Source organism: Gossypium hirsutum, chromosome A10 (genome assembly GCF_007990345.1).
Source record: "Gossypium hirsutum isolate 1008001.06 chromosome A10, Gossypium_hirsutum_v2.1, whole genome shotgun sequence".
In the NCBI taxonomy this organism is placed as follows: domain Eukaryota; kingdom Viridiplantae; phylum Streptophyta; class Magnoliopsida; order Malvales; family Malvaceae; genus Gossypium; species Gossypium hirsutum.
Genome location: NC_053433.1, coordinates 75,482,601 through 75,506,583, shown reverse-complemented (window position 1 = coordinate 75,506,583; position 23,983 = coordinate 75,482,601). Strand labels below are relative to the sequence as shown.

The 23,983-nt window shown below is 31.8% G+C and overlaps 1 long non-coding RNA gene across 1 annotated transcript; it reads left to right on the top strand.

The window, feature by feature from the left end:
- The first annotated feature begins 1,225 nt into the window (after window positions 1-1,225).
- On the top strand, window positions 1,226-2,153 carry LOC107948272 (uncharacterized). The gene is made up of 2 exons (XR_001697306.2): window positions 1,226-1,592; window positions 1,843-2,153. It is a non-coding gene; the product is annotated as an uncharacterized lncRNA (long non-coding RNA).
- The last annotated feature ends 21,830 nt before the right edge of the window (window positions 2,154-23,983 follow it).

Genomic DNA, 23,983 nt, shown 5'->3' with positions numbered 1-23,983 from the left:
CATTTGACCTTTTGAAAATAAGCTTACCTTTTAATTGTTTTATTTTAAAGTTCGGACTTTGATTTTTAAAAGGATATTTGGTTTTTTAGGTCCAACGAGGAAAATCGAAACCCCGTAAGTTAGGGCACGGCCTTCTCGAGATTCTAAACGCGGAATATTGCCTTCATCTTTATTTGGAATTCGTATATTTTAAAAAAATTAAAAGGATATTTGGCTATTTAGGTTTGACGAGAAAATCGAATCTCTGTAAGTTAGGGTATGATTTCCTGAATTCCCAAAATACAAAATATCGCTTTATGAATTTAAAAGATGATAAAAGGTTTAAAATGACATGTGCGTATTTCATTTGATTACGTTGAAAAATATTTGAAACGCGGAAAGGATCATATTTGGCAAAAAATGATAATGCAACATGTATTTGAAGTAACAAGGACATAATACGCATGATAAAGAAATGAAAGATGAACATGAAAATATTGAAAGGGCAATACATAAATAACGAAGAAAAAATTTTAAATAAAATGATGATAATAAACAAATTTTACGCAAATGAGAGATTATAAACAATCATATATTTTTTAGAACATGCACATAATAGCAAACAAACAAAGGAATAAATAAACATATAAATGAATAAATAATTCAGATATATGTAATATTAGATTGAAGTGTTTTAAAAGTAAAAGAATATAAATAAATCAGCAGGATGAAATATAAGTATTAAAAAATGGATGTAAAACAAAAACTTAGATGATAAAAAAAATAAAGAGCAAATGGTAAATTAATAAATAAATAATAATAAATAATACACTGAATTAATCAAAGGGTTACATTGAAATCAGCACGAAACTTAAGGGGTCTAAATTATGAACAAATAAAACTAAGAAGGACAAACAGTAATGCGTGAAAATAAGGGGGTCATTGGGGAAAATATCCCCTATTCCCGACATGGCGTCGTTCTCAGAAGTCGGCCTCTTCTAATGGTCCTAAGACCAAATTGAGAATGAAAATCAAAATTAAGAGGAAAAATTAAAAAAGAAATAATATAGAACTGGATTAAATTAAAAATAGGTGAAAAAGTGAGGGATCGATCGTGAAAATGTCCCATTTTCAAAGAAAACACGCGGATCCTCCATCAATCGGGTTGGGTCGCACAGGTATGGCGTAAAATGGTGTCGTTTTGGCCATTACTAATTAAATCCAAAACAGCATCATATTAGTCCTTATATAAATATGAAAAATTAGAAAAACAAATCACTTTCCCCTTTCTTTTCTTCAAAAAACTGAGAGCTCCCTTTAGGTTCTCTCTCATTCTTTTTTTCTCTGGCCTGGACGCCGGCGAACTCGCGAAGTGGCTCCGCCGTAGCTCTGCCATGCTGGAAGGTAGAAAAACATTTTTTAAAAAAAAAAATATTTTCTAAAAGTTTTTGAAAACAATTTTTGTTTCAAAAAAAAACCAAAAGGAAAGAGGCAAATCGCAAATGATAGAACCTCCGTCTTCGTCGTGCGCACGACCCTCGTCAGAACCCGAATGGGTTTTGTGACGTTTAGGTTACCAAAGACTCTTAATCATGACGGAGAACGAATCAAAGGTGAGATTTTTATTGTTACTACTGCTTTTTTATTTTGAATAAAACTAGAAATGAGTAAAAAAGGCACATTTGACAGTATTTTGCTTCTGATTGTTTTCTTTTATTTTTGTATTCAAAATCTTGTAAAAAAAACCATTACAACTCATTTTTGATGGCTTTTTATAGCCGAAATTTATTACAATATTTTTTGTTTTCGCCATTGTTTTCTGCTGTTGTGCTTATATTTTTCTGCAAGTACGATGATGGCTAGGTGGAGGTACGGTTGTGGTGGCATACGGCACTGGAGGTTGAGAGATGACGTGGCGCTGGAGGCTTCGGGCAAAGGCAGTGGCGCGCCAAGAGCTAGGGTTTCCTAGTTTGGCTGAACCTAGGTTTAGGTTTTGGCCGTTGGGCCCTTTAGGGTTAATTTTGTTTTGGGCCATATTGAGCCTGTTGTTTTGTTATGGACTGGACTGTTAATTTGGTTTAATTTTTTATCTGTATGGGCTCGGGCAGATTTGGGCCTGTACATTATGCATACGAATATATGAAATCGGACATGCTCATATCCAGTTCACAGTAGCCCTCAAACATAATTATAACCAACACCAATTAGTAGAATTAACAACATCCATAAATTCTAACTAATTCATCTAAATGATCTGATATACAAATTTTAGTATAACAAAGTCATATTGGCAACCTACCTGAGTAACGAAGTTTAAACACATGTATACATATTTATATATAAATCCAAATTGTAATATACCTTTCATATACATTCAAAAATCAGTAACAGTGTTCCAATCACTCCTACAGGGGCTTAAACATGCAAGGACCGCTTAGGGACTAAATGAATAAATTTGCAAAAAAGGGAAAAAGCTACAAAAATAGGACCATAAGGCTGTGTGGCTAGGTCGTATGGGAGGGTTCAGACCATGTGACAGGGCTACATGGCCGTGTGGTTGAGATACATGGTTCAGACCGTGTAACTCTCTGTGCCCATTTGACAAATTTCAAAGTTAAGGAGTAGGGGAGACACAACCGTGTATGATCAACAAAATCCCTAATAGAAGTCACACAGCCGTGTGCTACCCCGCTTGACTCAACCCAAGCCGTGTGACCAAAAAGTTACTCTAATTTCTTAAGCGACACATGGCCATGTGAACCGCCCGTATTGTCCAAAAACCACACCCAAACTTTCTACTAAACACGAAAATTAACATCAAATTCACCCCCAATTACAAGTTTTCAAGAAACACACCTGAAACGCGCTTCTAAAGCACTAAGAATTGACCAAAGCACCTCCACTAAACTGAACTGAAACTTGATTATAGAAATATGCAAAAACTAAGAAAGTTTCTGATCGTTTCAGAATAAAAAGATTCAAAGAAAATTGACTAAAACTGAAACAACAATACTTACCCTTTTTCCCTATTAAAATCCTAAATAAATGAAGAACAAGAAAACAAACGAAGCCCTCAGAAGCGGCAATTGACAATAATGTTGGAACAAATAAGGCAACTCAAAATTATTAGAACTTTGGAGTATAATAACAGTAAAACCAAGAGGAACAAAATAAATGAATCAAAGAAGATGGTTATAAGGAAAAATCAGAACGTAAAATTGAGTTGCGTAAAAACCATAAATATAATGTCATGTAAAGAATTGTACATTGATATGGACTGTACATCGCGAACATATGATCAGGCTTCATAATACACATAAAAAAAAAATCCCATTTGAAGGTTAGGCCATGAAATAATAAATTGACAAGTGAAGATCAAATGAAACTACATTAAAGGTAGATATAATACCATATGATTAAAGGATATTTGAGGTTGATGTGGTACCACATGATTTGCCCACAAACTTTTTCTCCCTAGCAACATAATCCATTTCCAATATCTTTCAATAATCTTCCATTAACAAAATTAATTCTATTAATACACATAATTTTAACAAAAAGAAAAAATAAGTAAATTTTATTTCTAAAATTAATTTTACCTCATTTGACAGATAAAAGAAAAGTCAAATAGAAGTCAAAATCCTACTCCAATATAAAGGAAGAGATAGGAAGGCAAACATGAAATCCATTCAATTAGTTTACCTAACAAAAAACAATTTCCTATGCTAGTGAATAAAACAACCTTAAGTTTTATACGCTACATCAACATCATATCTTAAATATTACTTGAAAATTATATGCAAAGATGAAGATATTATAATAACACATTGAAAGAGAGACCTATGGTAAGTGATAGTTTATACACATTGCAATAGTAATCCTTTCATGCCACGAATCCTAAGTTAGAGTACTTGAAAAAGACTTATTAATTAAAAGAAAAAATGACTAAAAAATCATGAATTGAATCAATGAATAGAATAGAAATAAAATAAAATAAAAAGCTTCCCATGAAATTTAATGCATAATAACAATGAAGAAGAGATCGCATTAATTTTGCGAACAACAAAATCAGTACTAGTTAAACAAATTAGATATCATCCAAATAACATTCCTCATGGTCGAAAGTAGCAGCTTACTAGCTGCGAAGAATAGAGCAGAGCAGATGATACAAATCTAGTGAGGAGGATCAAGGAATTACTGATGTGATAATCAGAAGTAAAGGTGTAACTATCCGATTTTTATCGATATAAAAGAATTCGGTTTTTTGATCGAATTTATTAAGACAAGTTAATCCAAAAAAATTTAATTGGTTTGAGTCAAATATAAATTTTAGTAATAGAATTATTTAGTAAAATTATTAAATATAGCATCAATAATAATACAAAGACTAGGTTGAATTGAATTGAGATTCCAATAAAGTCTTTAAAAGTACAATTATATTAAGGATCTAAAAGCAATTAAATCATGGGTCAACTCATATTATTGGCACCGCCTAAATCCAACCATTAAAAACCATTAAGCTTGTCATCCTTCAATAGTAGCCATTAATTTAATTAATGATCATTACTTAATTAATCATATATATGTGTGTGTAATAGTGGGCATTATCATCTTACCTTCACCAATTCAAGAAGAAAGAAGATGGAGAATTTTCTTTCAACATTTCACTAATGCCGATGAAAACTCATGGGGTGAATAAGCTATCTTCTTTAATTTTTATTAAAGCATACTATAAGGATGTTAGATTAAACTAAATCAATTGTTAAATTATGAAATAATTAATGTTTTAGTTAAGTTGTTGTTGAAATTAAAGAGAAATGAAGCTTGAAAACTATGGATGATGAGAACCATGTTTTGATCATATAAAAATCTTGCTAGAATCTTAATGGATAGTATGGGATTTAAAGCTTAAATTGAAATTAAATTGTATAGTCAGTTATATGTTAATAGGAATCTATTCTTAAGGAATAAGAACTTAGGAGGGTTGCTAGTAAATGGTGATAAAATAGGACTTTTATAGTAAAATTATGAAGTTGGATTTAAATTCAATAGAATAAAATATAAAATAGGAAGATTCTAAATTTTAGTGATATAAGGGATTAAATTGAAAATTTTATAAAATGGATTTAAATTGAGTACTTATATATTTGAAATGAGAATTTAATATATTTTCTATACCCAGTTTATTGAATGAGGCTAAAAACGAAATTGGAACATCTATGAACAACGGAAAGACGAGAACAAATAATGAACAACAAATCTAGTTTGGACTTCTATAATTTATTCTTTAAACAGGTAGTTTATTATAAGCAAATGATATTGGTGATCAACAGTATTGAGGTATGTATAAATGTCATTACTGGTAGTTTATTATAATCAAATGATATTGTTGATCAACAGTACTGAGGTATGTATAAATGTCATTACTCGTTGGATTGAGTTATGTCGAATTATATAAGTAATTGTGATTGTAAATTGTGATTGGTAAGATGATACTATTTATAATACAATGACATTTAGTCATAAACGCTAAAGAATAAACTTATATTTTGTTGGAAAAAATTCGGTTTAAAAATAGTTTTTTATCACAGTAAATATTTAACATTGTGAAAACTGAGTCGGTTTGTATTATTTATAATAATTTTTTTCGAAAAGTACATATGTTTTGTGAGAAACAGATCCAAAACCTTCTTGGCTTTCAACCAAATGGTCTCCTCTGATATTCTTGTACCGCGAATAACTTAGAGTGTGAACTCGAACAATCACGAATCATACACAAAACCATAAATAATTTTCTTACTCCCAGTAGGAAAGTAAATCTCTCTCTCAAGAATTGTTATTACCAGAAAATAGAATTTGTTATTAGAAAATGAATTCTCACTATTTTCAGGTAGAAGAAAAATATTTCAAAGTTGTATATATTTAGTCCCACCAATGCCATATATTTTAAGGAGAGATAGAAGAATTCCCGTTGAATTAGTAGAATATAAATAACATTTATCGGATAGAAAAATAAAATCTTAAATTTTATTCCTTTTTTTCTAGACTCAATTTTGGGATGTGACATTTATATATTATTCTAACATTATTAAGACCCGTATAACTTTTTAAACCATTTTCAAAATACCATTATGAAGCGATTACATTCTAACTATTGGGATTTTGAGTTCTTAATGTAGTTATTTCTGTAGCACCCCAAACCCGGCCCAGACGTTATGGCTGGATCCGACATGCCACATCGAAGCGTTAAAAACATTTTATATTGTTGATCCAGAAAAACCTACTTAGTGTTTTAAAAGATAATTTCATTATAGGTTAAAGTGAATGGAAGCTGTGCACCAGGTAGCAAACCAGAAAAGAGGTGGTGAGCCATCGGATTGCTTAAGTACCAAGCTCCCTTCGGATTCAATCCTAGACATGCATACCGCCATTGCCACACCTTAACGTCATGGATATTTCTAGGAAACCGATTTGATTAAGTCATTTTTAGGAAAAGTGATTAATTTTGGAAAATACTTTCATTGCGGAAGCTTTGCTTGTTGTCGTGTTATTTTGAAATCAACTGTTGTTTTTGAAAACGCGCCCTAAAGCTATCCAATTTCAACAGTTAAAATAAGTAATACCTTATCTTAGTAATACATATTAAAACCATTAAAAATAATTAAGCGGCCTTATTACATTTAAAAACCCAAAACTTCAAACGTAAATAAAAGGATGTCCAGTTCACTAGAAGAAAATCAAACTTTCAGAACGGGTGGCCACTCCGAATTCCCTCACAGCTCCAAGCCCACTATGGTTGGGGATTTCCTGCGCGGATGAAAATAAAAGGGGTGAGTTTGGGGAAACTCAGTGTGTAAGGAAAACTCATTCAAGGCCCAAGTCAGCTCAAGCCCATTGGGCCTAAGCCCATTTAGGTAACAGTGGTACTGGGCCAGAGCCCTTTTCAGATTACAATAAACTGGGCCTTAGCCCCTTATTCAGATAACAGTATGGTCCAGAGGCCCATTTCAAAATACATGCAACATCAATAACATATGCAAGCTCATTTGGGGAGACTACTCAACCCACCAACCACTACACTCCACCCGTACCAGCCATACACTCCATGTGGGGAATAGCTCAACCCACCCAGCCCAACACTCCACAGTTGCAGCCTTGCTGCTTAGTTAATAGTAAATTGAGGCAAAGCCTCCAGTACGTGGACAAGCCACTTTCAGTACTTCCTCCGTCAATATCCCAGTCCCATGCATCAGATAATAACAACATGGCATGCAGTAAATAACAACAGTCAAACATGCATTTAGGTCAATTTAACCCTAGGGGTATTTCAGTAATTTATCTACTAGGGGTAAAATTGTAAATTTTCCACTTTTAAAGGTATTTCAGTAATTTATCTATTTTAGGGTTTTTCATGCATATTCCTACTTTTCACGTACTAACAGAATCACGTACCGAGGGTTCTTACCGAATTGGGCCCGTTGGCCCATCATTCCAATTTTGGCCCATTAAGCCCAAAAATATCGAGGGCACAAAAATCATGCACTTTGCAGTCCAAATTTTATAGCTTACCATAAACATTAATCAATTTACCTCACGAGCATTCGCACACTCGCAAATCTACAAAATACCAGTTTTCGGTATTTTGGCTTTTCGACTTTTGCCGATCCAGACTAAGAAAGAGGGTGTTAGTTACACACCTGTTTGCGACGATATGCTGACGAGATCCACAGACGAACTGCCTACAATTGGATTACTAACACATTAATCTAACTATTCAAATACGAACTACGTATTAACCCCTTACAATATTCGACCAACCAAACCTACAGATCATAGTAAGCTTATAAGAAAATAATAAGCAACTCATTAACAAATTTTTGTCAATGTTTACCACATAATCATAATTTCACTGCAAACTGTCTTCCTGAGCAACAGTCACTAAATTATTTATAACTGGAGCAACGAAACTCCAAATCAAGTTCCGTTAATTTTCCCTGAAAATAGACTCATATATCTTCTATCCATAAAATTTTCAGAATTTTTGGTTTAGCCAATCAATACCATATTTTTCTCAAAGTTTCCCATGTTTCACTGTTTGACTAATCTGACCACTCTTCATTTCAAATCAAATTTCTCATTATACAGAATTCAAAATATATTCTCGTTTATTTCATTTGAAACTAGACTCATTAAGCTTTAATTACATAATTTATTCAGCTTCTAATTCTTCTCCCACAATTTATGGTGATTTTCCAAAGTCACGTTACTGCTGCTGTCCCAAGCAGATTTATTACCAAATCACTCTTTCACACATACCTTGCATGCATGTTATTTAAACATGTATATCACCAATCAATCATCACATATATATGATTTTACTTAAGTATAATCTCCATTTCATCATTTTAAAGCACAACATGTTAGCTGATTTTTCCCTTTAACATCTAAGGCACATGCATGCTCATTTGTTTGGCTCAACTTCACCTATCTTCCATTTTTCATCAAAAGAGCATGAAACAACAACCAGTTCCTTCATTTTAATTCATGACTAAATGCTCACAACACAACTAAAAATCAAAATATACTTCAAGAGTTAAGGTAGAATCAAGAAGAACTCATGAACCTCAAAATAGAAGAAAGGTATCAAGAACTTACCTTCAATTTTCCTCCTCCTAATGACCGAATACTCAAGAGCTTTCTCCTCTCCTTTCTCTTCTCTAACTTTCAGCTATGATGAACAAAGATGGACAAAACTTTGTTCTTTTCACCCCTTTTTCTTTTAATAAAACTTCATATTTCATCCATTTAATTCTTTAATACAAAAGATATGAAATTCTTATCATGAAACATTTACCTAACCCATTATCATGAAACATTTACCTAACCCATTATCATGGAACATTTACCTAACCTATTATCAATTTGTATCAATTTGTACCATAAATTATGGATATCAAGTGCACATTTTGTCTACAACAACATGATAGCTGGCCACTTCATGTAAAATGGGAGGTTTGTCATGCAAATCCTCCTATTTTGCACTCCTATTTATTTGGCCACTTCAATTTAGCCTATAGCATTTTCAAACATTTTCACATAGGTTCTATTTCATAATTTCACCCCATTTTTCTTATGGAACAAAAATTAACTAAAATTGTCGGGTTCTATCTTAAGTTTGGGCTTTCTAGAGGCCCACTAACATAATTAAACCTATGCCAACATTCACAGGATTCCCGAAAATTGGGGCGTTACAATTTCATTATAAGTGCATGCAATTTTTCGAACAAATAGATTAATAAAATTGTATTTTTAAATTATTATATTTCGTATTCTGTCCTCATTGGTTTTCCTGAAAAACAAAAAGAACTAAATAAATATTGATTCATTAATTATCTAAGATTTAATTAATATTAAATTGTATCATAAAAATAAATTATAATACGAGAATATAACTTATATTAATATGTAATCTAAATAATTCATAATACATCAAAATACACTAATTTAATAAACTGTTATATCGTTCATCAAATCTTGATTTGATAGGGGAAATAACTTAGTAATTTTATATGAACTTTCATTTTATATAATTTTATATATAAAATTTTTATTTAATTTAAAATTTTACAAACCAGTAATAACTTAGTAATTTAGATGAAAATTTTTAAATAATTTAGTGATCACATTATAACTTTTTAAACTATAATGACCAAAAATATAATCAGTTCAATGATTGGGGAGTTATTTACCTAAATGTAAACTATATATCTGAAAAGATTCCAAAAATATCGAATACCCCGATAATAAAAGTTAAGAAAGGTTGGTAGAAGATAATGATGGTTTCTTCAGATATTTTCTATTTCCTTTTTTCATTTTAACAACGTCGAAGCTATTTTTTTTAAAAAAAGACGTCAACTTATTTTAAAAATGAGAAAATGAAAATAGAGTCACCACCAATCCTTTTTATTTAGGTGTGATCGGATCACCTAGAAATTTGGTCGTTTTAATAAAATATTTCGTTTTATTAAAACAAATGATTTTAGTCTACGAAAATTGAGAAAACGAGTTCGAGAGTCGGTTACGTGCGAGGAAGGATTAGCACCCTCATCACGTCCAAAATTGGTATAATCGATTAATTAACGTCTTAATGTCGAAAGTTGAAAAGATTTTAAAAGAAATTTTAAAATACGATCCTTTTTATGAATCTTAATTCTAAAACGCTTGAATTACACTGAAACGAGCATCAAAGGCCCACTCGTCCCGAGATAACAAAATGCCACATCCCGTAAGTTAGGATGCGACGTTCGAATCTTTGGGAATAAATTGGCCTTTAAATTTTTATCGAAACTTTGTGCATTTTGAAATCTAAAAGGATATTTGGCTATTTAGGTTTAACAAGAAAATCGAGACCTCGTAAGTTAGGGTACGATTTCTTAAACCCCAAAACGCGAAATATTGTCTTGTCTTGAAATTTTTACTTTTGAATAATAATAAGTATAGCATTTGACGATGTGTGTTCATTTTGTTTCAAGCAAAGCAAATATGTTGGAGCGTGATGTACGGTATGATTTGAACTAGATAAAACTAAAATATAACATAGAGCATGGAATGATACAACATGAATTAGCTACAATATTAATGAATGTCACAATATGAAGATGTCAATAAATAATTTCTAGTACATGTAATGGCCATATTCACAATGTATATTATTTTTTAATACCAATCAATAATAAAAGACAAACGAAGTAAAATAATACACAAAAAAACGATTTAAAGTAAATAGGATAAAAGTTTAAAATAGATAACAAATGAAATAATTAAGATTTAAAACACATAATACCAAAGAATCGTTCAAAATGAACGACATGTGAAAAAGATTTAACATAAATAAACTATAAACAATTTGATATAAAATAATATATAAAGCAAATTTCAAATAAATAATATGTTAAATAAATTAAAATGAATAATAGACAAAGTAAAATAAAAAGGACCCTTTAAAATAACATATAAAAGAGCTTAAAATAAATAATGTGTAAAAGAGAGATTTAAAATAAATAATGTACAAAAGTAATTTAAATAAAAAAATATAAAAAATCCAAAATAAATAATACATATATAAAATTTTAAAATAAGTAACATATGAAATCTTAAAATTAATAATAATAAAAGGTTTACGATAAATAATAAAAGAATTTTAAAATAGTTTTTTTTATAAAATAGTGTAACTAAATAACGTATGGAAAGAAACTTAAATAGATAATACATATATAATATTTCAAAATAAATAACGTATAAAAATATTTCAAAATAAGTAATATGTATAGTAGTTAAAATAAATAATATATGTAAAATATTTAAAATCTATAATAATTTAAAATACATAAGACGTAAAAAAGGGTTAAAATAACTAATAATAAAATGGTTTAATATAAATAATATAAGATAAACAAACTTAAAATAAATAATAATAACACAGTTCCTAAAAAGCTGAAATAATAAATAAATAAATAAATTAAACAGGCTAGGACTAGGTTGAAATTGAATTGAAATTTAAGGTATAAATTGTAAATAATAGAAAATAGGCCATCAAGGATTGAAATGAGACGAGCCTAAACAGTGGGGGACTGATTGGGAAAATATTCCCAGCCCTTATGCGCACCGTTTCAAATGGGACCAAAATAAGACGAGTGCAAAGAACATGGGGTCAAATTAAAAAAACGCAAAAGAAAGAATAAAAGGGCCAAATTGAAAACAAGAGGCAAAACAGAAGGATCCGTAGGATCCTTCCCAATCGGGTCGGGTCAAACCGCCCCTTCCCCAAACACCGCCATTTTGGCATCTAGGGGGAGGGAATGAAACGGTGCCGTTTCATGTTTGTCATTTAAACAAAAAATTTTTTAGAAAAATTCATTTTTCGGTGTTTCTAAAAAAAATTCAAAACCCCCCCCATTTTCTCTCAACTCTCTCCTTGGCCGGCGTGGAGCCTCTTGGTGGTCTGCCGCACCGCCGCCGTGGCCAATGGCCGGCAACGGATGAAACGGGCTTTAAGCCCTCGTTTTGCGACGCCCTTGAAAGAAAAAATGCCTTCGACCCAAAAAATGAAAAGGGAGGGCTCGTACCCCCTTTTGAGTCCGATCGCGACAACGGAGAAAAGCCCTCTGACGAGGCGTCATGGAGTGTCTCCGGTAAGCTTTTTCTTCTTTTTATTTTTTTGTTTAGAATAGATTTATAATAAAAAAAGGTAAAAAAATAAAATAAAAAAACGAAAAGTACACAAAAATAGAAATCGAAATCATCCTCTTTTTTTACTTCTATTTTGCTTTTGATTGCTTAATATGCGTAAAAGAATACAAGGGGATAGATTATAGCCTTTATAGCCGAATACAAGGCTTGTTTTCTTTTGTTTTTTGTGTTTGTCATTTTTCTTTTTCTTTGTTTCTCTGTTGTTTGTATCGCTTGCGTGTGGATCTTTCTTTGCAGGTGTCAGACACGCGTGATGGCCAGTGATGGCGGTGGTGGCACGCTTGAAGGGCTGAATGGTGGCTGCAATGCTAGGGTTCCTTTCTTGTTTGACTGAAAATGTTGATAGCTAGTGGGCTAGGGTTTAGGTCATCTAACTGGGCCTTGATAATTTGGGCTGGTGTGATTTTTAATTGTAATTTGGACTTTTAAAATTTTGGGACTTTTTATTTATTTATGTGTTTGGGTTTCCTGACGGGCTGGAAAAATTTGGGCCTGTACAAACAAAATATTTTTACTTAAAAAAATGAAAACATATTTGATAAAAAGAAATAATTTTTTTTAATAATGAAAATATGAAAACATGTTTATATGAATTCAAATCAGGGTACTAGATTTAATATTTGAAAAAATGTTGATTTTTTTTTTTTGCATTTATATGGGTTTGAACCAAGAGCAATTCATCTAAAGTTTAAAAAAATAGGTATGAGCAAACTCGATTCAATTCGAAAAAAAAAATTGAATTTCAAGTTAATTGAATCGAGTTATTCGAGTCGACTCGAATAAGTAATTCGTATTTCGATTTCAAGTTGAGTTAAATTTTACAATTCAATTAACTTGAATAATTCAAATAATTCAAATAACAGGTTGGTGTAAATAACTTGAATTTTACAATTTGAATAACTTGAATAATTGAAATAATATATTGGTGTAAATACTCTTTTGGTCTCTATCAACTCTAAAAATGAGTCTAATTGAATTTTACAATTTGAATAACTTGAATAATTGAAATAATATATTGGTGTAAATACTCTTTTCGTCTCTATCAATTTTTAAAATGAGCAAATTGATTCTCTCTCTCTCAACAAAACTTAAAAAAAATTAAAATAATTTTCAAATATTCAAAATATTTCTAAAAATTCTAAAATTTATATTTTGAAAAAAAAATTCATGTCACATGTCCAAAACTGGGTTAGGAGAAATTGGGTTAGTGAAACCAAGAGAGGTCGTGCCCTGTTTTGGATTAAGGATGTGAAAGTTTTGACAAATAATTTAATTTGGTTTAGTGGATATGTATGTCATATGTGTGTAAGAGTTCCTAAGTTCAAATCCAATTTTTTGAAATTTTGTTAAATTTAGCTCAATTCTTATCCCTGGTCTTTTGACTTAAATCTTATTTCTGTGCAAATTATAATAAAATGAGCTTATTAGTTTAGTGGTAAGGTTTTAGCTTACCTTTTGATCCCAAGTTTGAGTCCCTATGTGTACAAGTGGAAATTATTTTTGTTTTGAATTTAAGTAGTTTACTTTTTGTTGTGATCCTACTATTAGTTTGGTTTATTTTTTGTTCTTCATTGTGAAATCATGATGGCCAAGTTAGATTAAGTTAAACATTGTGTTGCTGAAAATCTTTCAAATTTAATCTCTTTGTTGTGTGTTCTTATATTGTTAGGAGATAACCATATGGTGTTTGACGATTCCTCGGCTAGTTAGGAACGATTTTGGCGACTATTAATTTCGTTGTAAGTGATTGAACATTGGTTTTTGGGGTTATTTTTCGTTGTGAAAAAAGGTATGTTTATGAGAAATTTTTGGATTATTTTTGGTAGGTAATCGATGTGTTTTGATTCCAATTGTAGGATTCGTGAGTCTTAGTTGGGTAGTTGACCAAATCAACAATTAGGTGTGTGTGATCTAAGTAAAAAAAAAAACTCATCAGAACTTTGGAAAAATGTACGAAACAGGGTTGTTTTTCGAAATTGCCCAATGACACACAACCGTGTGCCAGGCCATGTGGGGCACACGACCATGTGTGTTTTTGTAGCCTGTGTGGCTTGGCCATGTGAGGCACACAACTGTGTGTGTTTTTGCAGCCCGTATGGCTTGGCCATGTGGAGCACACGATCATGTGAAATCATACAGGCTGTGTGGGTAGGCGGTATGAGGCACACGACCATATGAAACCATGCAGGCCATGTGAGCCTTTTGGGCCAATTTTGAGGCCCAATTAGGGGTCAACTAAGGGACTCAAAATTTAGGTCTAGGGGCATTATGTAGGCCCAAAAAAATGTAAATTTTGGTAAAACAAATTAGGTAAGTGTAAGAAGTATGTTAAATAAATTTCGATAAGTATAATAATACGATATGATCTACTATAAGTAGTGTAAGAGCCCATTTTTACCCGGCCCTTCATAAACCAATAAATAATACCATTAAATAGTCCAAAATAATTAAAATAGTCCAAAATTACATCCCAAATTTCTAATGACCCAATATGGCCTAAAACAAAATTAACCCTAGTCCAATAAGCCCCCAACATTAAGATTTTCAGAAAAACCAAAACCCTAGGGCAAGCTGCCACCACTACTCCCACGTATAGCCACCACCACGTGCCTCCATGTCCTCGCCCTATACCTGCAAAGAAGACAAACAAGGACAACAGCAAAACAACAAGCAAAAAAAGGAGCAAATTTTTTTTGTATTTTTTCTTTATTTTCTTTCGGCTATAAAAGCCAAAGAGGATCTATGTAAATTTTTTTTATGCATACACACATATACAGAAATCAAAATGCAAAAACAGAGAATCAAAAATAGAAGTTTTTTTGAAGGTGGTCTTTTATTCGTTTTCTATCTTCTCTTTATTTGTTTTGTTTTATTTTTTAAAAAAAGAAACAAACCAAAAATACAAAAAAGGGAAATCGAAACTTACCTATCAATTCATCTATCGCTGCCGTAGGTGGCAGAGGTTGTCATTTCCAATGAAAAATGACGTCTTTCGAGCTAGGAAGTCGAAAAGAAAAAAAAAGGGGCCCTTTTTTATTTTTCGGCCACCGCGGATGGCGGCGGCACCGTCAGTGGTCGGTGGTCAGGTGACCGAACTAGGAGGCGAGGGAAAGGATTTGAGAGCATTCTCAGAATTTCTTTTTGAAAATGAAAGGGGAAATGTCTTTTTTTTTTCTAATTTGGGCTATTTATATAAGGGTTAAAACGACGCCGTTTTGGACTTAAGCACCAGTGCCAAAACGATGTCGTTTTGAGCCTTACCCGCGCACTGACTCAATCCGTCCAGAGGATCCGCGTGTTTTTTATTATTAGGCTATTTACCAGTTTAGTCCTTCCGCTTTTTTATCCTTTTAAAATCAAGTCTTTTTTAATCTTTAATTTTGGCCCTGTAATTTATTTCAGTTTTCAATTAAGTCCACCTTGAAGCTGCGCGTTTTGGAGGGGGGATTATTTCCCATTTTGGTCCCTCCTTGTTATTTACGCATTCAATCTGGTCCTTTTCTTTTATTTTATTTCAGATTTTCCCCAAAATTTTGTTTTAAGGTTCAATTTAGTCCTTTGTTTGTTATTTTTTACTATTTTATTATTAAATTAACTAATTTAATATATTATTACTACTATTATATTTCTATTTATATTTCTTTATCTAACGTTTCTTAAAAATACATTTATTTTATTATATATTCTCATTATTATTATTTATCTTTATCCTTTTAACTATAAATTATTCATTATTTATATTTATTATCTTTTTTAATACACGTGTCTTATTTTATCCTCACTTTTGTTATTATCTTTTTCATTATTTATTTAGTTATATCTTTTATATAAATTTTAAACTTTAAATTTTTTATTATATTATTATTAATATCATCATCATTATTATTAATATTATTTTTTAAAATTGTTTTACACAATATTTATTTATTCATTTGTTTAGTATTAGTTTTTTTTAGTTTCAAATTTTTAGTTTTTGCTTATTTTTTAATGGCTTGTTTATTTTTATTCTTGCCCTTATTATTATTATTATTATTATTTATTACTTTACTATCAATTTTTGTATTATTCATTATTATTGTTATTATTATTGCTACTTATATTATCATTTTCATCATTATCATTATTGTTCATGCATATTAACATTATGATTTATTGATGTCAATGCTATATATTTTCTTTCTTATTATGTATGTCATGCTATTAGTACTCCAAATTTATGTCACACTATCGTTATTCGCTATGTATGACTCCCTTTTTACGTTTTAACTGTTTTTATGCCACGATCGAATAAACTAAACATATCATTTTAAAAGTTACATTAATTTTTACCCAAATTCGTAAAAAAAGGATTTTTTTTAAAAGAGGCAATGTTTCGCATTTTAGGAATTCGAGAAAACGTACCCTAACTTACGGGGTTTCGACTTTCTCATTAAACCTAAATAGCGAAATATCCCTTTAAATTTTTAAAATATGTGAATTTTAAATAAATGCAATATTCCGTGTTTAGAGACTCAAGAGGATTGTACCCTAACTTACGGGGTTTCGATTTTCCTCGTTGGATTTAAACAATTGAATATCCTTTTAACAATCAAAGTACGAATTTTAAATAAAACATTTAAAAGGCAAGCTTATTTTCGAAGGTTCAACTGTTGTGTCCTAACTTACGGGATGTGATATTTTGATATCTCGAGACAAGTAGGCCTTTAACGCTCATTTCAATTTATTCAAGCATTTTTTTGTCAACAATAATAAAAAAGGGATCATATTTTAAATTCTTTTCAAGTTTTCAACTTTTGACGTTAAGACATTAATTAATCAATTAGGTACCAATTTTGGGCGTTACAAGGGTGCTAATCTTTTCTCGTACGTAACAGACTCCCGAACCCTTTTTTCGATCTTTGTAGACCAAAATTGTTGTTTTAGTAAATCAAAACGCTTTATTAAAACAATCAATCACAAGGTGACCCGATCACACCTCATAAAAAAAGATTGGTGGCCACTCACGTTTTCATTTTCAAAATAAAATGTCGACCCGCTTTTAAAAAAAATGGTTTCGACAAGTAGGTACGTGAGTTAAGCATGATTATTTTGTAAACCATGTGTATTGTATATATTTTGTTATTTTTTCTGATAAGCTATTTGATTCAACCATGTAATGTCATATGTTGTGATATATATAAATTATGTGTAAGTTACATTCCATATAATATCTAATTATGTATGCTTAGATACAACCTATGTGATATGTATGTATGTTAACGTGATTTTGCATATGCCTTAGGGTGGGTTCTGATTTGTTGGAGGAATTGTTTTCTGGCAGTATTACTGCATTTTTTGCGGTTAAAACGCAATATATGTTTTGTAGCTCAGTTGCACTATTATGAGTGGCATACCACCACAACCCGATGTGACTGGATAAATGGACTCTTGAAGTCCTAATTTGTGTGATTGGTTGGACGGAGTTGTTGTTTAGCAGATGGGGGTAGGATCTGTGTCTGCATTTGTTCTAGTGTGGTATGACATATGTGCTTATGAAAAACATGACATTTAGGTTTGATATATGTATTTGAATATAAGATATTCTATAACACCCCGAATGTTGGGGTTGGAAGTTTTGAGCTTTGGGGTTAGGGTCAGTGAGTAGGTTGTGCTATTGTGTTTAGTTGCGCGTTTAGGTGATAGAATGGGCCTACTGGTCTAGTGGTTTGTTGTGTGTTAGTATACCTCTGGGTTCTAAGTTCGATCCTTCATGTGTGTGGTTTGAGGAAATAATTTTGATTTAGTTTGGTTTTAAAGTCCAAAATACCTATTTTAATTTTAAATTTAATGATATTTTTGGATAAAAACTTCCCAAAGTGATTTTCACGGTCTCTTGTTTCTTTCTCCACTTTCTTTTATCAGATTTTATTTTTCTTTTCTTCTTTTTATTTTTCTTCAAGATTTAAAAATTATGCATTTCTCTGCCTTTAAGTTCTTCTTTTTAATTTTCATTGATGGTTTTCTGATAGTTCAAGGTTTTGAGTAGAGGTAAGTGGTGTTCTTTTTTTTTTTGGCATAGCAATTTTAGGTTATTCATATGTGTTAGATTGGTATGGTGATGATATGAATTTTTGTTTGTGTAATTGAGATTTCAGAATTGTGTTGGGGAGGCGTTTCGATCTTCTTCGGTGTTGAAATCGTGAATTCAGGTGTGGGTTCGGAAACTTTCCTTTCATTATTGAGATTCCGTTTTGGATCCATGAATTTTGACATATTTGTGTGTTTTTGAAATTGACCAATAGAAGTGTTGAATGTGGTGGAATTGCTTGAAATTCTGAGTGTTTTTGGTGTATTTTTGTATTATTGAGGGTTAGGGATCATCTCGACATCAAAGGCACATTTTGCAGCCTATTTCGGTGTGGTTTCGTGACCACACAGGCATGTGCCCCAACATGGGTGGTTCACAATGCTGTGTAGATTTGGGAATTAGGGTTTTCGGGTAGGATTAGGTGCCACACGGCCGTGTTGCTGATTTGGGGAAATTAGTCAATTTTCACAAGGCCATGTCCCTTGGGTACACGGGCATGTGCGTTTCAAAATTTAGGGTTTTTGATGAATTTTGGTGCCACACGGCCTGGCCACACGAGCATGTGTCCAATACGGGCGTGTGAGATCTCTACACGGCTGTATCTTCTCTAGTCTTAATTTTTAGCATTTTTTGACAGTAAATTACAGGGCTATTCACACAGGCATGTACCCCATCCACACGGGCATGTGTGGCCTCCACATGAGTATGTAGACCCCCATACGACTTGGGCAATTCCACACGGCCGGGGCACACAGCCATGTGGTCTTGTCTTGCCAAAATTTTGTATTATGTTGATTTATGCCCTGTTTGTGGTTCTGTGTGTTTCGACCCTTGGCTAGGTCTTAGTAAGGGTAGTCGAGACTCTGTTTTGACTCAGACATATTTGTTATATGCAATCATTGCATTAGCTAGGTGACTCGTTAATGTGATATTGCCTAATAAATGAGTATCTGCTTCAGTGGTTAAGTAATGAGGGTGTGTGTGTGACTGTCTGGAAACTGTGTGCATCGATTCTGTAATTGGTTGACTGATTATGAGCTTCCGTGTCTGTGTAATTGACAGTGTTTGGTGTGCATTCTTGCATTTGCATTATGATTTCAGGTTTGGGATATGAAGAGAAGGAAGTTTGATTTGATTTGGCAGTTTCAACTGCAATATGTCTGTATAGCGGTTTACCGCACAGTACGATACTTTTGGCAGCTCAGCTGCATACTGTTATTTACGTGGCTTTGTTCACATTCGTGGTGTATAGGGTTGGATGGGCCTTTCGAGGTCCTATGTGGTGTGCAGGGCTGGTTGAGCTTCTTATAGCTCATTTGTGGTGTGAATAGGGGACGACGAGGTGTTTCGCTGGATGAGTGGGTTTCATGTTGATGCATTTTGTCTACCTGTCTGATTATGAGATTAAAGGTATATAGATCATCGTATTCAATACTAATGTGTGTGTTCTAGTTGTGATGATTATTTAGATATCAGATTGCCATTATGATATTTTTTATTGTGCCACTTAATTTTTTTTTCTGTCGTTCCGATCTTACACTAAGCTCGTGTAGCTCACCCCCTCTCAGTTTATCCCTTTGCAGGTACTCTTATTTTCTGTTTCTGTAGTTAGACTCAGTATACAGAGGTCTCGGAAGTGTCATGTTTTTAAAACAGATTAATAAAGTGTTTTCTATAAATTTTAGTTTTATTTAAATGGTTTTGGACAGTAAGTTTTATTTTAAATACTGTGGTATGAAATTTTGTGTTAAATGCAAGTAGACGTTATTTGAATTGAACAACTGTATTTTGGGATGTCGGGATTTGATAACTGAATTTTTTTTTACATAACATAAATATTGTTTATTTTCACATTTGTTATCCTAAATTTACCTACGATCATTTCGATGATCAATGTAACCTCCGGGATTCGGTCTAGACTTCTAGGCTAGGTTCTGGGGTGTTACATATTTCGAACCGGAATATGTTTTGATTATATGATATTATGACCTGAAATATATATGTTTCTAGTATTACAACATTCTTATATGCTATTGGTACATTAAAGTAAAATTTTGTCATCATATTTACGTATGTGCTTGTTAAATAAAAAATTATGCTTGTGGGTTGAGACACACATTGGGTTCCTAGCTCATTTTTTCCGTTTAATACGTTTCATGTTAACTTCTTACTTAAGACAGGACGACGTGCGGGAGCTCAAATTGGTTATCAGATAAAATATTTGTGGGTTTATGATTTAATTATTTTTGGACTATAATATGTTTTTGGGCATAGTTTTAGTTTTTATTTTATTTGTCGGCATTTAATATTTTTGAGCATTCAACTGCAAATCACACAAGCTAACAAGTTAGATTTCAGTTTTCAAAACTAAAACAAACTCTGAAAATTTTCTGCTGCAAGGTTAAGTAATCATTTAGGTATTTTCTAAAAATAAAATATATGATTTGTAATTAAGGATTGTTTTAATATTGGAAATGATCTACTAATATTAGTACTTTCAAAATGCGCAATTTTGAATGTGAATTATGGGTTTTAAAAAAGTGTTTTCGGAACATGCATTGAGTTTGATTTGAATTGAAGCTTGGAATAATTCCTCAATATCTGGTCACAACTTCTAAGTCGGGTTTTAGGGTGTTACATTTTAAAAAATTCTAATGAATATAAATAAACTTAAAAATTTTAAAATTTTCTAAAATAATAATTTTGGGACTTAAATAAGTTAACTAATGATTCATGTTTATCATACTAAAGTATCTTTTTTTTTACTATCTTGCTTTGGAAAAAGATTTCAAATATATATGGTTTCAAATTTATTTACTTTAATATGGAATTAATTATATTGTAACAAGATTTTAATTTGACATGTTTAATTTTTTAATTTAATTCAAATAATTTCACTCAATTCGGAAAAAAATTCATATCGAGTTAGGTTGATAAAATAGGATTTGTCAACTCAATTAACTTGAATTTTTTCCACTCGATTCAATCGGACGCTCACCATTAGTTAAAAACTTTGTTTTCACCGTTTTCTCTTTTGCAATGCATTTTTAGTGAAAACAGTGAAAACAACTTTTTATTATTTTCTAATTTTCATATATTTTTATTTTCATTTTTAAAATTTTTAGCCAAAAAAATTTTGTCAAAACCTTTTTGGAAATCGACTTTTTATTTTGAAGAATGAAAATGGACTCGCCACCCATATACGATGGTGGAAAAATTATGGTATTAACAAAATAACAACATAAATAAGAAATAAAATGACAATACTATAGTGAATACAATACTATATGATAATTATGATAATAATAGTGAAATAATGTAAAAATGCATGATAATAGTATAATTACATAAAATATTGATATTTGAGAAAATTTTCAAAATATTAATTAGCAATGATAATTACTTAATAATATTAATAGTATCAATAATTAAAAACAAAATACCAAAATAAAACAATTGGGAAGTTCATGGGTGAAAATGTTAATAGCACAAATTATAAATGCTAGAAATTAGAAAAAGAAATAAATGGGCTAACTTTAATAAATAAAGGATTGAATTAAAATTTAAACAAAATTTAAAGCATAAATATAAAAAATAATAATAAAGAAAAGTGGAATAAAGGACTAAATTTGAAAATATAACAAAAGCCTAAATTATAAGGAAACAAAATATAAAGGATTAAATTAAAATGGGATAGAAAAGTACAAGGACTTAGAGGACAATTATCTCGACCATATTTACACGTGTCATTCCCTCAGTGGGTCAAAAATGGGTCAAAGAACTAAATTGCGTAAGAATAAAATAAAAGGGCAAAAATAGAAGTGAAATAATGAACTGTAGGACGAGATTGAAAAATAGAGAAAAATTGGAAGGCCCAAATAAGAAATTAGACCATCCCCTTTGAAAGCACGCGATTCCTAGATGGATCGTGTTAAAACGACGCCGTTTGAGGCTTATGAAGCCAGACCAAAACAATGTCATTTCACTAAGTCTATATAAGTTAAAAAATATTTAAAAAATAATTTTAAACCTGTTTCAAAAAAAAATTCAAACTTGTTTCAAAAAAAATTTCTTACTTTCTTCTTCTTCTTTTTTTTCTCAAGACCTCTCTTTTCCGGTCATAGAGCCAGTAAGTCTTGGCCATGGCCACTAGTCATTGGCGACAGAAACCACTGCCTCTGGTGGCCCGAAATCTCAACAAACTCCCTTTCGACTCTCCTTTTCGTGTAGAAAATGGATATGGGATCAAAATCACCAAAACTCTAGCCAAAACTACAAAAAAAAGGGAGAGAAACCTTTCGGTTTCCTTATCTCCAACGAAGCCTTCAACAAGTCCTTATGGATTCGGAGGTCATTTGCATTGGAGAAGACTGTCTTTCTTCGGAGACGGGGTCATCACCCACCCACGACAACGGAAAATGAAATCCCGGGTAAAAATCTAAACTTTTTCTTTTATTTTACGTTTTTCGAAATAAAAAAAAGGAAAAATAAAGGAACTACTTTTTTTTTTAAAAACTTTGTTTTTTTTGTATTTTATTTCTTTGGTGTGTAATACAAAGGTTTTTTGTTTGGCTTTTATAGTCGAATTAAAATACATATATTTTTGTTTTTTTTCTATTTTGCCGGTTTGTTGTTTCTCTGCTTCTACTTCTGCTTTTTGCTTCTGTTTCTCTATTGTTTTTTAGGTGGTGGTGGTAGAGGAGGTGTCAAATGGCACGCTTGCCAATGTGGCGAGGCTGGGTGTGAGAGGGAGCTAGGGTTTCTGAAAATTTTTAGGTTTTGCACAGTTGGGTTATTGGGTTTAGTAAGTTTGGGTCAGGGTAGTTTAGGTTTGGGCTTGTAATTTGCGCCAATATGTTTTTTGTAAATGGACTTTGTTATTTTTTTGTTATTTTTGTTGTTTTTTTTATTGGGCTGGACGAAATTGGGCCTCTACAACTGCCCCTCTTTGCTCATTGTCATGTAACGGGATGGGAGAAAAGACTTTAAATGAGGATCAATTTTGTCTGGTCCCACTGAATCTCGACTTTTCTAGTGCTTCCCTTTTTCAAGTAGCCCACTATTTCAGTTCATTGGTTACTTTACTTCACTCTATCCTCTTCGCTATAACTTTAGGAAGGTAGGATTTAGTGTTACAATTTCATCTTGCTCCATTGCAACTTCAAGGAGTTAAGATTTGTTGTTGTAGTTTCAGTCCGACCCACTACAACTTCAGGGGTATAGGATTTGTAACTTCATCTTGCTCCACTGCAACTTCAGAGAGATAAGATTCGCTATGGTAACTTCAATCTAACCCACTGCAACTTCAGCGGTATATGATTTGTAGCTTCATCTTGCTCTACTACAACTTCAGGTAGCTAAGATTCGCTATGGTAACTTCAAACTGACCCACTATAACTTCAAAGGTATAGGATTTGTAGCTTCATCTTGCTCCACTTGAACTTCAGGGAGATAAGATTCATTATGGTAACTTCAATCCTACTCACTGCAACTTTAGGGGTATAGGATTTGTAGCTTTAATCAACTCCACTGCATCCTCAGGGAGATAAGATTCGCTATGGTAGATTCAATTTGACCCACTGCAACTTCAAGGATATAGAATTTGTAGCTTCAATTTGCTCCACTACAACTTCAGAGGTATAGGATTTGTAGCTTCAATCTGCTCTACTGTAACTTTAGAGGTATAGG